Source organism: Choloepus didactylus (assembly GCF_015220235.1).
Source record: "Choloepus didactylus isolate mChoDid1 chromosome 11 unlocalized genomic scaffold, mChoDid1.pri SUPER_11_unloc3, whole genome shotgun sequence".
NCBI classification, from domain to species: Eukaryota; Metazoa; Chordata; class Mammalia; order Pilosa; family Megalonychidae; genus Choloepus; species Choloepus didactylus.
Genome location: NW_023637580.1, coordinates 2,996,474 through 3,010,903, shown reverse-complemented (window position 1 = coordinate 3,010,903; position 14,430 = coordinate 2,996,474). Strand labels below are relative to the sequence as shown.

The 14,430-nt window shown below is 38.8% G+C and overlaps 2 pseudogenes; both read right to left on the bottom strand.

The window, feature by feature from the left end:
* Positions 1-14,430, bottom strand: part of LOC119524642 — a 53,957-nt pseudogene that overhangs the window by 30,021 nt on the left and 9,506 nt on the right.
* Positions 14,073-14,430, bottom strand: part of LOC119524641 — a 1,089-nt pseudogene continuing 731 nt past the window's right edge.

Genomic DNA, 14,430 nt, shown 5'->3' with positions numbered 1-14,430 from the left:
GGTGAGGAAGGGGAGGAAGAGTGGGAACCTTTGGGTTTTATTTAAAAAAAAAAAAAGTAAAAATTTTAGTTATGAGCCTATGAGAAAAAGTTTATTTCTGTAACACAATCTGGCCTCAATAAGATTTGAAATCAGGAGAGAAAGGACTTCATGGAAAGAAGACTGCATTATAATTAGAATTGTTCTGAAACAGGGTAGAAATAGGATGAAATGATGTATATTCAATCCTGTATTTGCCCCACTCAAAAGTATTTCTGTGTTTCTGTTTCTTGTGACTAACTTTCTGTTTGTCTTGTCTGCCTGTTGAATGTATATTCTTATACCTCCATATTTTAACAAAAATTCTTAAAGAGCTCTATTGGAGTTGCTTAAAAATAAATAAGCAATATATATTTACATATATATTGTAATATATATTATGTATGTAATATATATGTAATATATAATATATGTAACATATATAATATATATATGTAATACATATATATGTAAATATATATTACTCCTGGAGTCCCAAAGAAAAAAAAGGAAAAAAAAGCCATCTTTGCTGTCTTTGCTGCAGAGTTCAAAGCTTTAGTTCTGTAATTACTGTAAACAAATCTGGACATTAAAAGGAAACCACCACTGGAATTTCCCTAAGCAGCAGAAGGCTGCCGGAGGGCTGCCTCTAGAAAAGGCAAAGACCTTTCCCAATTGTCCGGATCACACCTTTAAGTAAAATACATCTAGTAATTGGAAATAATTAAAAGTAAGGTGTAGAAACTCCCCAAATCCCGCTGCCCTGATTTAAACTTTTAAATTCAAGTTCAACTAGACAAGCCTTTCTTTCTGTCTCATTTACCCCTGCCACCAAGGCCTAGGCACTAAGGCAGCTATGGGGGAAGGGCTGGTTGCAGAAAGGTGGGGAAGGTGAAGTTTTTTTTTTTTCCAGACCTGGAAATTAAAAATGGTAGACATAGAAAAAATGCTGTGTAATAAGCCATATTTGTTCAACATCATTTTATTTTGGATCTTGCTAAGGCTTTTTTTTTTTTTTTTTTTTTTTGTATCTCCCTAGGAAAATCAAGCCAGCTTGCATTTGCTTTCTCCCAGGGAGACCAACAATGGACTTTTTCTGTACTTCTCCAAGGCTATTTACATAGCCTGGACATCTGCCATTGTCTCCTGGCAAAGGACTTGGCTAAGTGGAAAAGTACTGCTAGTGTAACTCTATTTCACTAATCAGTAACTCTCTTTAAGGTGCACTGTTTCTCTGCACTGCAAATGCCAAATGGCTTCTTTGGGGGTTGCTGGGATATTGGAGACCTTTGTTCCTCACTTAGCCCAACTGTTATAACCCTTGTATATCTGGATTAGAAAAGGCTATCTCTGGGAATGGAACACCTCCCAATACGCTGCATTTAAAAAGGCAAAAAGGGCAATAACACAGGCACAAGCACTGAGGGGCACAGATCCAGGCATGCACTGTGAATTGGATGTAGCCAGAACTAATATTGTCTTTGGGTGGGGTCCATGGCAGAGGCAATATTCTAAAGGAATGTTCCTTGGCTTTTAATGTGTAAGAAAGGGTTAAGTTTAGCTTTCACATAAAAACAACATGGAATAGGGAAAATGGAGACTCAGCAGCAGAACTGGCTTAAACTGGCTCTGTGGTAAAGGGAAGGAGAGAGAGAGCCATGACTTAAGCCTACAATCAGTGCCAGCTCCCTATATGGGAAAATAACCAGGGTTACTGGAATGTAAAGGGATGTGGGGTATAATCAAAGGTGGGAACTCTCAGCAAGAGATTTAAACTAGTTAACTCTCTCTGATAGTTGTACAATTCAAAATCTCAAAGGCGGGTGAGTTAGCTCTCAGATAGGCTGTAACCTCTGGAGTACCCAGCCAATGGGGAAACAGGGTAGGGGCATGCGTATTAGGTATAACTATTGCTAGGTTCTTTCATTCAGCACACCCGCCACTTTTCTTTGGTGGTGTGCCCGCTCTTACAAGATTGTAAATAAATTCTTTTCTCCTCCTGTGGAATTGTGTGAGCATTTATTACAGCATTCTTTCCAACAGGTCACATTTGTGGAAAGGGGCAAACTGAGAAAAAATCCTCCTGAAAAGGCAATTTTTTCCTGTATATAATGCCTTATTGCAAGTGTAGGGACTGATGCAAAGATGCCCCATCACCTTAAAAATGGCCATCCCTATTCAGGGGTGGATTACTGACACAGCTTCTAAGCCACACTGTAGCAGTACACAGCTGAGAACACTGGCCAGGTGGACAGCCTACCTTCTACAGTGCAGTATTTTCAATATCAACCCTCTGAATGAAGAAATGCATGAGATTTTTGGACCAGTGTCCTATATAGAGGATTCAACAGCTAAAGTTGCTGTCCCTAAGGTAGCTGTTGAAATGACAAGAATGGTGGAGAAACATCTGGGATGCCTGCCAGTGACAAAAGGTAACTGTTGCCTGCAGCTAGTGGACATCACTAGAGTACCCTTTGTGCTCCCTGCATCAACCACGTAGGCTACCACACCAGATGGGACACAAGGACTACATTGGTCCCTTTCCATTCTCAAGGCATGCTTTTATGGCCATGGACACGGCTATAGGACTTTTTTTAGCTTTCCTAGTGGAGAAGGCAAACCAGCAGGTCACCATCAGCTGTTTGGAAAGGGTGTGTGCTCTGTACGGCACATGCACACAAATAGGCAGTGATCAGGGGGCCCCTTTCACTGAACAAATGACCCAAGCATGGGCTTTGGACTACAAAATCTCTACAGCAAAAAGGTTTTATCAGGCCCTAACCTGCCTAAGTGCCACACAAAGAGCTGCAGTCCCAGCTTCTATTGAAATGCTAATGGTGGGATGAATGCAAGCATTGAGAATCCAAGTTAGGGGGCCTAAGCGGGGAAACAGGAAGAATTTGTTGTTGCCTGTGCCTCAGACCATGAAAAACGGGGAAAATTAGGTCAATTGCCTTTGGTGCTGGCCTATGCAGCTGCACTGGTTAGGAATGCTAAGTCCCTGGGGAATAAGAGTTACTCAAAATATTGTAATAAGCTGGGGTCTCCTATTCCCACAGAAGACTTATGCATGACAATGAGCCTGTCTGGTAACTTGTTATCAACCAATAGCTCTCCAGCATGTAATTATCCCTTATTGCTCCCCATAAATGTCTTTTCTTTTTGCCTGGCAATCACCTTCCTACAGTGAGCATCAGTAACTCATACCCATAATCTAACCCAATGTTAGTTTGCACAGATTTGCCATCTTCAGGCAATACAGGCCTTCCTTGGACTGTGACACTTGCAAACTGGACTGTGTGGAATACCCTTCTGGCATACCAGAATTCAGCAATTATCAGTAGACCCCTTGTCTAAATGGTTTAATTCCCCTTCTTGGCCATGGTGCCATCTCTTTGTGAATTTGTTTTCTCCTTTGGAGGGAACTTCTAGTGTTCCGTTGTCTATGGATACAATGTCTGTCCAATGGTCAATGAAGTCTGCTATGTGGGGGTGGATTGTGGGGGCCCAGTTCATGCACTGAAACTTTATTTTGCTTCATTTCACATCCCCCTTTTGGTCAAGATATTCTCCATCCCACAAAGCCAGGTCCATATTCATCCCTGGGAGTCATATCCCACATTGCCAGGGAGATTTACACCCCTGGGTGTCAGATCCCACACAGGCAGGAAGGAAGTGAGTTCAACTGCTGAGCTGGCTTAGCTAGAGAGAGAGAGAGGGGGCCACATCTGAGCAACAAAGAGGCACTCAGGGGGAGACTCTTAGGCACAATTATAAGCAAGTTTAGCTTCTCCTTTGCAGTAACAAGCTTCAAAAGGGCAAGTCCATGATAGAGGGAAGCTAATTATTTTTTAAATGCAATAGCTTTTTTTTTACTTTATCAAAAAATTTAAAAAAAGTCAAACAAAACGAAACAGAGGAATAAGGAAAACAATTACCCTAAAATGATTGCATTGCTTCCAACCTGTCACTACCACACCCCCCAAAAATTAACAGACCCTAACAAAACAAAGGAATAAGAAAAACAAATAACCTAAAATAACTACATTGCTTCTAACATGTTCCTACCATGCCCAAGAAAATTTGCAAACCAGAATCATTCCTGAGCATTCCCACAACATTGAGATTACCCTCAATACCTTATCTGTTTTTATTAAATTATCATTCCTCCTTCACTAGTTGCTGTCTATCTCTAGGTCCCCTACCTTCTACAATGTAAAATACTTATGTTTCATTTTTCACCCAGTTCACATTAGTGGTAGCATACAATATCTCTATTTTTGTGTCAGGCTTATTTCACTCATCATTATATCTTCAAGGTTCATCCATGTTGTCATATGTTTCATGACCATCTTCCTTCTTACCGCCTTGTAGTATTCCATCATCTGTGTATACCACATTTGAAGGACATTTGGATTGTTTCCATCTCTTGGCAATTGTGAATAATGCTGCTTTGAACATTGGTGTGAAAATATCTGTTCCTGTCACTGCTTTCAGATCTTCTGGGTATATACCAAGAAGTGAAATTGATGGATCAAAGGGTAACTCGACATCTAGTTTTCTAAGGAACCACCAGGCTATCTTCCAGAGTGGCTGTACCTTTATACAGTCCACCAAAAATGAATAAGAGTTCTAATTTCTTTACGTCCCCTTCAGCATTTGTAGTTTCCTGTTTATTTAATAGCAGCCATTCTAATTGGTGTGAGATGATATCTCACTGTTGTCTTAATTCATATCTCCCTAATAGCTAGTGAAGATGAACATTTTTTCATGTGTGTTTTAGCCATTTGTATTTCCTCTTCAGTGAAGTATCTTTTCATAGTATTTGCCCATTATATAATTGGGCTGTTTCTATTGTCACTGAGTTTTAGGATTTCTTTATATATGCAACATACGAGTCTTTTGTCAGATAAATGGTTTCCAAATATTTCTTCCCATTGAGTTGGCTGCCTCTTCACTTTTTTGACAAATTCCTTTGTGGTACAGAAGCTTTTTATTTTGAGGAGATCCCATTTATCTATTTTTTCTTTCATTGCTCATCCTTTGGCTTTAAGGTCTTAGAAGTGACCTCCTAATACAAGGTCTTGAAGATGTTCCCCACATTATCTTCTAGGAGTTTTATGGTACTGTCTCTTATATTGAGGCCTTTGATCCACTTTGAGTTAATTTTTGTGTGGGGTATGAGGTGGGGGTCCTCTTTCACTTCTTGAGATATGGCTTTACGGTTCTCCCAAAACCATTTGTTGAAGAGACTCTTAGGTCACACTTCGGTGGATATGGGGGCTTTATAAAAAATCAGTTGACCATAGATCTGTGGCTCTACTTCTGAATTCTCAGTTTGATTCCATTGATCAATATGTCTATCTTTGTGCCAATACCATGCTGTTTTGACTGTCATGGCTTTACAGTAATCTTCAAAGTCAGGAAGTGTAAGTCCTTCCACTTCCTTTTTCTTTTTTAGAAAGTTTTTAGCAATTCAAGGCATCTTCCCCTTCTAAATAAATTTGATTACAAGTTTTTCCAAGTTTGCAAAGAAGGTTGTTGGAATTTTGATTGGAATCACATTGAATCTGTAAATGAGTTTGTGTAGTATTGACATCTTAATGATATTTAGCCTTCCTATTCATGAACACGGAATATTTTCCCATCATTTTAGGTCTCATTCTATTTCTTTTAGTAAAGTTATGCAATTTTCTATGCATAGGTCTTTTACATCCTTGGTTAAGTTTATTCCTAGGTAGTTGATTTTTTTTTAGTTGCTATTGAGAAAAGAATCTTTTTCCTCAGTGTCTCTTCAGTTGGGTCATTTCTACTGCATAGGAACATTACTGACTTATGTGCATCAATCTTGTATCCTGCTACTTTGCTGAATTTGTTTTTTATCTCAAGTTGCTGTGTCATTGTTTTCTCAGGGTTTTCCAAATATAAGAACACATCATCTGCAAATAATAACAGCTTTACTTCCTCCTTTTTAATCTGGATGCCTTTTATTTCTTTGTCTTGCTGGATTGCCCTGGCTAGCACTTCCAGCACAATGTTGAATAACAGTGGTGACAGTGGGCATCCTTATCTAATTCCTGATCTTAGAGGAAAGGCTTTCAGTCTCTTGCCATTCAGTACTATGCTGGCTGTGGGTTTTTCATATATGCCTTTTATCATATTGAGGAAGTTTCCTTCAATTCATACCTATTGAAGTGTTTTTATCAGGATGCTGGGTTTTGTCAAATGCTTTTTCAACATCTATTGAGATGATCATTTGATTTTTCCCTTTCGATTTGTTAATGTGTTGCATTACATTGATTTTCTTATGTTGAACCATACTTGCATGCTTGGAATTAACCCCATTTGGTCATGGTGTATGATTTTTTAAGTGTCTCTGGATTTGATTTGCAAGTATTTTGTTGAGAATTTTTGCCTTTATATTCATGAGGGAGATTGGCCTGGAGATTTCATTTCTGGTAATATCTTTATGTGGTTTTGGTATTACAGTGAGGTTAGCTTCATAAAATGAGTTTGGTAGTGTTCCATTTTCTTCAATTTTTTCAAAGAGTTTAAGTAAGATTGGTATCAGTTCTTTTTGGAAAGTTTGGTAGAATTCCACTGTGAAGCCATCTGGCCCTGGGCATTTATTTGTTGGAAGCTTTTTGATGACTGATTGGGTCTCTTTAATTGTGATTGGTTTGTTGAGGTCTTCTATTTATTCTCTGGTCAATCTAGGCTGCTCGTGTGTTTCCAGGAAATTGTCCATTTCCTCTAAATTATCTAGTTCATTGGCAAACAGTTGTTTCTAGTATCCATTTACAAATTTTTTAATTTCTTTGGGACCCACAATAATATCACCTCTCTCATTTATTGTTTTGTTTATTTGGGTCTTCTCTCTTTTTGATTTTGTCAGTCTAATTAAGGGCTTGTCAATCTTTTTGATCTTCTCAAAGAACCAAATTTTGGTGTTATTTATTCTATTGTTTTTTGCTGTTCAGCATGTTACTTATTTCTCTTTAATCCTTGTTATTTCTTTTTTTCTACTTGGTTAGTATTAGTTTGCTGTTCATTTTCTAGCTTCTTCAGTTTTTCCATTAGTTTTTTGATTTCGGCTCTTTCTTCCTTTTTAATGTATGCAGTTAGAGCTGCAAACTTCCCCCTCAATATCTCCTTTGCTGCATTCCACAAGTTTTGATATGTTGTGCTTTTGTTTTTGTTCATCTCTAGATATTCAGCAATTTCCCTTGCTGTTTCTTCTTTTATCTACTGATTATTTAGGAGTGTGTTGTTTAACCTCCAGATATTTCTGAATGTTCTAAATCTTTGATATTGACTTCTAATTTTATTCCATTGTGATCAGAGAATGTGCTTTGAATAACTTCAATCTTTGTAAATTATTGAGGCTTGTTTCATGGCCAAGCATATGATCAATTCTGGAGAAAGTTCCATGAGCTCTAGAGAAGAATGTGTATTCCAGTGATTTGGGATGTAATGCTCCACATATGTCTGTTAAGTCTAATAATTCATTTATTGCATTGTTTAGGTTTTCAGTTTCCTTATTGCTCCAATATCTGGCTGATCTATCTATAGGAGAGATGATGTATTGAAGTCTCCCACAAATACTGGGGAAACATCTATTGCTTCCTTCAGTTTTGCCAATGTTTGCCTAATGTACTTTGTTGTGCCTTGATTGAATTCATGGGCATTTATGATTGTTATTTCTTGTTGTTGAATTATCCCTTTCATTAGTATATAGTGACCTTCTTTGTCTCTTATGACATCCTTTCATTTAAAGTCTATTTTGTCTGAGGTTAATAGTGATACTCCTGCTTTCTTTTTGCTGTAGGTGGTATGGAATATATTTTTCCATCCTATCACTTTCAATTTCTTTGAGTCTCTGGATCTAAGATGAGTCTCTTTTAAGCAATATATTGATGATTCATAGTTTTTTAGTCCATTTGCCAATCTATAGCTTTTAATTGGGAGATTAATCCATTCATATTCAATGTTATTACTGTGAAGGCAGTTCTTGAATCAGCCACCATACCTTTGGTTTTTATTTGTCAGATACAGTTTTCCCCCTACTCTCTTTATTTCCTTTAAACTTTACCCTTACTAAATCTCTTTAGTTCTGAGCCCTTCACCAGAACTCTCTCCCCTTTCTTTTTTTCTCTGCTGGTAGGGTTGCCTTTAGTATTTATTGCAGGTGAGGTCTCTTGTTAGTAAATTCTCTCAGCATTTGTTTGTCTGTGAAGATTTTAACCTCTCCCTAAAATTTGAAGGAGAGCTCTGCTGGATAAAGAATTCTTGGTTGGCAATTATTCTCTTTTAGAATTTAGGTATGTCATACCACTGTCTTCTCACCTTCACGGTGGCTGCTGAGTAGTCAGTACTTACTCTTACGTTGTTGCCTTTGTATGTAGTGAATTGCTTCTCTCTTGCTGCTTTCAGAACTTGCTCCTTCTCTTCAGTGTTTGACAGTCTGATCAGAATATATCTCAGAGTGGGTTTATTTTGATTCATTCTATTTGGAGTTTGTTGGGCATCTATGATTTGCTTATTTATGTCATTTAGAAGGGTTGGGAAGTTTTCCCCAACAATGTTTTTGAATACTCTTCCTAGAGCTTTACCCTTCTCTTCCCCTTCTGGGACACCTATGATTCTTATATTTGTTGCACTTCATGTTGTCCATCATATCTCTGAGAGCCATTTCAAATTCTCAATTTTTTTCTGCATTCCTTCTTTTTCTTCTTTCACTCTACAAAGCTTTTTCTTCAAGTTCACTTATTATTTCCTCTACTTCATCTAACCTTCTGCTATGGGTTTCCAGAATCTTTTTAATTTGATCAACAGTTTCTTGTATTTCCATAAGCTCCTCTATTTTTTATTTACTCTTGCAAATTCTTCTTTATGCCCTTCTAGGGTCTTCTTGATGTCCTTTATATCCTGAGCCATGATATTTTTGTTTATGATTACTGCTTTGATTAATTGCTCCAAGTTCTGTGTCTCCTCTTGTTTTTGGTTTGGGTGACTGGATTATTGCTATCTTCTGGTTTCTTCATATGCTTTAAAATCTTCTGTTGTTTTTTTGCCTCTTGGCATTTGCCTATCTTAATAGGATTCTTTTAGGATATGCAGGCTTATTTAAACAATTATCTATAATTTGACAGAGCTACAGCTTGGTAGAGTGAACTTTCCCTGACCTACCAGTAGATGGTGTGCCTGAGCCACCTCTTACCCTCAAGCCAATTCTCCCCAAATTCATCTATGCAGCTAGTGGGGGTCCAAACCTTGTGGAGGTCCAATCAGTGCATGAATTTTCTGTGTGCATTGGGACCATAAGCCCTGTGGGTGGCATGCCCTATGCAACTTGGCAGGGAAGACAGCTGTAAGACCCAGTACTCCCAGTTGTTCCTGAGGCTGTGGGTGGAATATATTGGGGCTGTAGCATGTATCAAACTGTTCAGCTCAGATTCCCTGAGTCCCTTTCTGCTCTGGGCCCACAAGTCCCTGTGATTGGTATAGGGTTCTTGGCACTTCTGTGTGGCACCCCTGCCTCTGGGCTGTGCACTCTTTGGTCTTCTGCTGAAGAGGATTGTGTGCTGTCACAGGTGAGTGGATTCCCTATGAAAGCTTGTGGCCATGGTGCTGCAAAGGGGGCTCTCCAAGCCTGCTGAAAAGATGGCTGTATGGATCATGGATACTTCCCACTTCCTTGGTCCTCTGCCTGCTGCAGTGTCCCATTCCTGCCTTGGAGGCTGTAAAAATAGCTGTGGGTGTGGTGAAGGGGCTATAACACCACAAGATACTGAGGTGGGTGCTGGGGCATGAAAGGGCACTCCCTGCCATGCTCCACTGCAGCTCCCACTGCCAGCCCCCAGGCTTCTGCTTTCTGGGTTTCAAACTAACCACCTCCAATCACAGTACCTAGGTTTCTCCCTGCTGTGTGCAGCTTGGCTGCCATTTCCCCAGCAATCTCAAATGCACATGCTTCTGAATGTAGTCTGTGGGTTTCTTCAAGTGCACAGTCACTGTGGATGTATAAGAACTTGCCCAGCCAGAGGAACACTGGAACAGCTATTCTGGAGCACTTCTGTCTTTATCTAGTGTTTTTCATGGAGGAGAATTTTGCTCTTTCTCTCCTAATCTGCCGTCTTGGATCTCCCACCCAACCTTTCACACTCAATTTGTTTTTGTCCTTGGGTCTTAGTTGAGTCTCTTGCAGACAGCATACAGATGGATCCGGTATTTTTAACCCTCCTGCCAGTCTATGTCTTTTTATGGGTTGCTTAATCTATTAACATTTGATGTTATTATTGTAAAGGCAGTACTTTAACCATTTGCCTTTTGAATTTTATCAGTCACATCTTATTTTTTCTCTCTTTTTACTGTATTAGTTACACTTGCTGCTAATCTTCATCTGTACACTGTTCACCAAGACTCCATCTCCTGTATTTTCCTATCTGTGTAGCACTCCCTTTAGTATTTCTTGCAGAGAGGGCTCTTGTTCATGAACTCTCTCAGTGTCCTGTTTATGTGTAAATATTTTAAACTCTAATTTTTAAAAATCTTCTTTTACTGTTTTACTGAAATATATTCACATACAATGCAATCATCCATGATGTACAATCCACTGTTCACAGTGCCATCATATAGTTGTGTGCATTCATCACCACAATCAATGCTTGAACATTTTCCTTACACCAGAAAGAATAAAAATAGTAATAAAAAATAAAATTAAAAAGAACACCAAATCTTTCCATTCCCCATCCCCACCTATTTTTCATTTAGTTTTAATCCCCATTTTTCTATTCATCCATCCATACATTGGATAAAGGGAATGTGAGTCACAAGGTTTTCACAATCACACCGTCACCCCATGTAAGCTACATAGTTATACAATTGTCAAGAATCAAGGCTACTGGGTTGCAGCTCAAGAGATATTTCCTTCTAGCTGTTCCAATACACTAAACTCTAGAGGATATCTACATAGTGCATAAAAATACCCTCCAGAGTGACCTCTTGACTCCATTTGAAATCTCTCCACCACTGAAACTTTATTTTGTTTCATTTTGCTTCCCCCTCTTGGTGAAGAAGATTTTCTCAATCCCATGATGCTAGGTCCAGGCTCATCCCCAGGAGTCTATCCTGCATTGCCAGGGATATTTTCACCCCTGGGAGTCAGGTCCCACATAGGGGGAAGTGCAATGAGTTCACCTGCTGAGTTGGCTTAGCTAGAGAGAGAAAGCCACATCTGAGCAACAAAGAAAGAAGTACTCTGGGGGAGAAACTTAGGCACAATTTTAAGTAGGCTTTGCAACAATAAGCTTCATAAGGGCAAGGCCAAAGATCAAGGATTTGGTACACCAAATTCTCAGTCCTCAATGTCTATGAGAACACCAGCAATAACCCAGGTGGAGATGTCCCAACACTTCCTCATTTTCCCCCAGCTCCTTGGTGGGGGGCACATATATGTTTTTATTCTCTGCCCCAGTTACTTTGGGATGTATCACTGTTTCACACTAACCTGTACAAACCTACCAGATTTCACTTCCTATTCAAACTTCCATGTAATTATGGTGTTTGAATAAATTGACCACACAAGTTAAATTTTTTTAGTGTGCTATAGAAGATTTATGTCCTGCACCAAATAAACATCTCTTCCTTGGTCTCACATGGAAGTTGGAGTTTTAAAACACAGTCAGTATTGTCATTTACCCTTTGGCTTGCTTTGCCTTAGTCCCTACCAGATCTGCTTCATTCATATCTCTAATTGAAGTCTGGACTCTTTTTCATCTTTTATAATGGCTGCTGTAGGTTCTAATACTGACATTCATATCTGCTGAGCTCTAGCTCTGAGTTTCAGGTGTCACACAGATACCCAAAATTCCAGAGACTGAGCAGGTTATACAGTAAGGGATCAGCATCTCAGAGTTTGGAGATAGCCATTACAATTCAGGAACAGAATTGACTGCTGTAAGAGTTTACAATCCAGGGACCATTACAATAATTATTTCCCTGTTAGGCTGTGTTCTAAGACTCAATTTTGAGTTTACACATTGTAGTTACTCCATGTTGGTGAGGCAGTATAATGTTTGTCTTTTTGTTTCTGGAGTACTTTGCTCAAAATGCTGCCTACAGGATCCATTCACCTCATTGCATGTCTCACAGCTTCACTCCTTGTAGTTGCTCATCATTCCATTCTGTTCATCAGTCCATGTACCCATTGCAAATCATGAATACTGACTCCATAAACACTAGTGTGCAAATGTCCATTCATGTCCCTGTTCTCAGATCTTCCAAGTATATACCCATAATGAGGTTGCAGGACCTTATGACACCCACATACTTAGCTTTTTATGGAACCACCATCCTGTCCTCCAGATGGGCTCACCCTTCTGCTACTCCCCCCAACAGTAAATAGGTACATCCCTCTCTCCATGTTTTCTCCAGCACTTTTACCCTATTCATATTTTTCCTACAATTTTATAGAGATATATTCACATACCATACCTTCATCCACAGTGTGAAATCAATTGTTCATGGTATCAACATATAGTTGTGCATTTATCATCAGAATCAGCACTTGAATATATTCATTACTGTGAAAAAATTTTAAAGAATAATAAAAAGATACTAAAAATAACAAAATACAAATGGTACAATATAATAATAAGATAAGACACCACCACCACTACAAAGAATCCCATATCCCTCCCTTATAGTCCCCTCCTATACACATTTAGCTTTGGTATACTGCCTTTGTTACGTTTAATGGAAGCATATTACAATGTCACTGTTGACCATAGACTTCAATTTGCTTTTATTATATTTTTACCCAATACCATCCCTTTTTCAACACTTTGCATGGTAGACATTCATTTGTTCTCCCATATGTGAAGACATTTTTATATTTATACATTTATTCACAATCATGACCACTATTGTTTTCACTAAGTTATACAGTCTGTCTTTTATCATCTATCTTTACTTCTGGTGTTATACATGCCCTTAGCCCTCCACTTTCAGCTTTACTCACAGACATCCTTGATCAGTATACTTACAATATTGTGCTACCATCACACTGTATTATGCCATCTATTTCTGGATATATACAATCAATCCTGATGAACATTCTATACTCCTTCAGCATCAAATGTCCTATCTCTACCCTCTTTCTATCTCCTGACAACCTATGTTCTCAGCTTTAAACTCTCAAATTTGCTCATTAATGTTAGTTCATATTAGTGAGGCCATACAGCATTTGTCCTTTTGTTTCTGGCTAACTTCATTCAACGTAACATCCTGAAGGTTCATCCACCTTATATGTTCCATGACTTTGTTCTGTCTTACAGCTACATAATATGCCATCATTTGTATATGCCACAGTTTGTTCATCCACTCATCCATTGATGGGCATTTGGGCTGTTTCCATCTCTTGACAATCATGAATAATGCTGCTCTAAACATCAGTTTACAGATGTCTGTTCATGTCTTAACTTTCATCAGTCCCTCTGAGTATATTATATAACTTCTAATGGAATAGCTGGATCATATGGCAAATCTACACATAGCTTCCCGAAGGAACAACACACTGCCTTCCAGAGAGGCTGTGCTAATCTACGTTCCCTCCAACAGTGTATAAGAGTGCCTCTTTATCCATATCCTCTCCAGCACTTGTAATTTTCTGTTTTTTGGATAATCACCATTCCAGTAGGTGTGAGATGACATCTCATTTTGGTTTTGATTAGCATTTCCCTAATAGCCAGTGAAGCTGAGCATTTTTCATATGTTTTTGAGCCATTTGTATTTCTTCTTCAGAAAAGTATCTGACAATGTCTTTTTTTTTCCAATTTTAAGTAGCTTTATTTAAGACATTGCATTTTCCACTTACCACACAGTGCTAATATAAAGTGCAATGTTATGTCCTGTTCCTGTGCACATATTTCATAGTCAAGTATTAAGAATGCCCAGGAATTTTGACTAGCAGCTGAACTGCCACAGAATGTGCTACAAATTTTGATCCTTCAATTTTTTTTTACCATGGAACAATGCTAAGTATGCTGATTGATTTACTCAGCCTCTTCAATAGTGGGTCCAGAAGAGGCACCACCAGAAGGAGGAGCTCCACCACCAGGGAAGCCCCCAGGCATTCCACCTGGCCTCCCTCCTGGCATGCCTCCTGCACTCTGGTACAGCTCAGTAATGATGGGGTTGCAGACTTTCTCCAGTTCCTTCTGCTGATGCTCAAATTCTTCCTTTTCTGCAGTCTGATTCTTATCTAGTCAATTGATGATTTCATTGCATTTGTCAAGAATCTTCTGCTTGTCCTCATCATTGATCTTGCCTTGAAGTTTCTCATCTTCAACTGTTACTTTCATGTTAAATGTATGGGACTTAAGTGAATTCTTGGAGGATACCTTGTTTCTC